This window comes from Malus sylvestris, chromosome 13 (assembly GCF_916048215.2).
Source record: "Malus sylvestris chromosome 13, drMalSylv7.2, whole genome shotgun sequence".
In the NCBI taxonomy this organism is placed as follows: domain Eukaryota; kingdom Viridiplantae; phylum Streptophyta; class Magnoliopsida; order Rosales; family Rosaceae; genus Malus; species Malus sylvestris.
Genome location: NC_062272.1, coordinates 42,670,684 through 42,673,183, shown reverse-complemented (window position 1 = coordinate 42,673,183; position 2,500 = coordinate 42,670,684).

Here is a 2,500-nt window from a genome sequence, read left to right as displayed (position 1 = left end):
TGCCAATGACATGTCAAGACTCGGAAAATGTCGACCATGGCATGCCAATGACATGCCAAGCCTCGCAAAATGTCGACATTGGCATGTCAAATGTCGACCATGGCATGCCAATGACATGCCAAGCCTCGCAAAATGTCGATCATGGCATGTCCCTGACATGCCAATGGCATGTCCCTGACATGCCAATGGCATGTCAAGACTCGCAAAATGTCGACCGTGGCATGCCAATGACATGCCAAGCCTCGCAAAATGTCGACCATGACATGTCCATGGCACGCCAATGACATGTCAAGACTCGGAAAATGTCGGCATGGCATGCCAATGACATGCCAAGCCTCGCAAAATGTCGACCATGGTATGTCCATGACATGCCAATGACATGTCAAGACTCGCAAAATGTCGACCGTGGCATGCCAATGACATGCCAAGCCTCGCAAAATGTCGACCATGACATGTCCATGGCACGCCAATGACATGTCAAGACTCGGAAAATGTCGACCATGGCATGCCAATGACATGCCAAGCCTCGCAAAATGTCGACCACGGCATGTCCATGACATGCCAATGACATGTCAAGACTCGCAAAATGTCGACCATGGCATGCCAATGACATGCCAAGCCTCGCAAAATGTCGACCATGACATGTCCATGGCATGCCAATGACATGTCAAGACTCGCAAAATGTCGACCGTGGCATGCCAATGACATGCCAAGCCTCGCAAAATGTCGACCATGGCATGTCCATGACATGCCAATGACATGTCAAGACTCGCAAAATGTCGACCGTGGCATGCCAATGACATGCCAAGCCTCGCAAAATGTCGACCACGGCATGTCCATGACATGCCAATGACATGTCAAGACTCGCAAAATGTCGACAATGGCATGCCAATGACATGCCAAGCCTCGCAAAATGTCGACCATGACATGTCCATGGCATGCCAATGACATGTCAAGACTCGGAAAATGTCGACCATGGCATGCCAATGACATGCCAAGCCTCGCAAAATGTCGACATTGGCATGTCAAATGTCGACCATGGCATGCCAATGACATGCCAAGCCTCGCAAAATGTCGATCATGGCATGTCCCTGACATGCCAATGGCATGTCAAGACTCGCAAAATGTCGACCGTGGCATGCCAATGACATGCCAAGCCTCGCAAAATGTCGACCATGACATGTCCATGGCACGCCAATGACATGTCAAGACTCGGAAAATGTCGGCATGGCATGCCAATGACATGCCAAGCCTCGCAAAATGTCGACCATGGTATGTCCATGACATGCCAATGACATGTCAAGACTCGCAAAATGTCGACCGTGGCATGCCAATGACATGCCAAGCCTCGCAAAATGTCGACCATGACATGTCCATGGCACGCCAATGACATGTCAAGACTCGGAAAATGTCGACCATGGCATGCCAATGACATGCCAAGCCTCGGAAAATGTCGACCATGGCATGTCCATGACATGCCAATGACATGTCAAGACTCGCAAAATGTCGACCGTGGCATGCCAATGACATGCCAAGCCTCGCAAAATGTCGACCATGACATGTCGATGGCACGCCAATGACATGTCAAGACTCGGAAAATGTCGACCATGGCATGCCAATGACATGCCAAGCCTCGCCAAATGTCGACATTGGCATGTCAAATGCCGACCATGGCATGCCAATGACATGCCAAGCCTCGCATCTTGGCACTCAAAAAACTCGGTGCTAGCCTCGCCACTAGCCTCGCTTCCTGTCGACAGCAAGCGAGGCTAGCGCCCACTCTGACATGCCAAATTGCACAGCAGGCATGTCGAAAATCTTCAAACAATGTCAAGTCCCATTTTTATTGATAATTTCCCCGCACAACCCGCACCATATAGTTAGTATATGATTTTTAGAAGGTCCTTGAACTTACGGATTTGAAAAATCTCGCACCAATTTTTTTTTACGATTTTTCCAATTTCCCGACTTCAGAAAATAAAATAAAATACTTGCCATGCTCAAAAAAGTCTGAATTTTTTTCTGAAAATCCCTTGCATCTATATGTACATCCCTGCAAAAAATCTCGTTCAAATTCCAAGCCATGATTATTTCATGGCCCAATATGACTCCTCGCGAAAACTGATGTCTCCTCCTGGCAGTGCCATAACAGCATAATATGCTATATAGGGGGGTGGTGCTCCCTGCATGTCAAAAATCCCAAGCATGGCATGCAGGCTGCACAATCGGTCTAGGGATGACATTCCCGCACATCATAACGTGTTGCCTCGGAATATATGATGTGTCGGGTTTGGGACATTCCCGCCCATGGTGGCGGCGACGGTGGCGGTCCCCCTCCGCCGCCGCCGCCACCATGGGTGCGTTTTCAAAATTTTTTTATTTTTTTTTTTAAATTTTTTCAAATGTTTTGAAATGTTTTGAAATGTTTTCAAACAAAACAAAAATGTTTTCGTTTTCAAAATTAAAAGGGGGACAAAATGGTTTTAATCGGGGTGGAAAA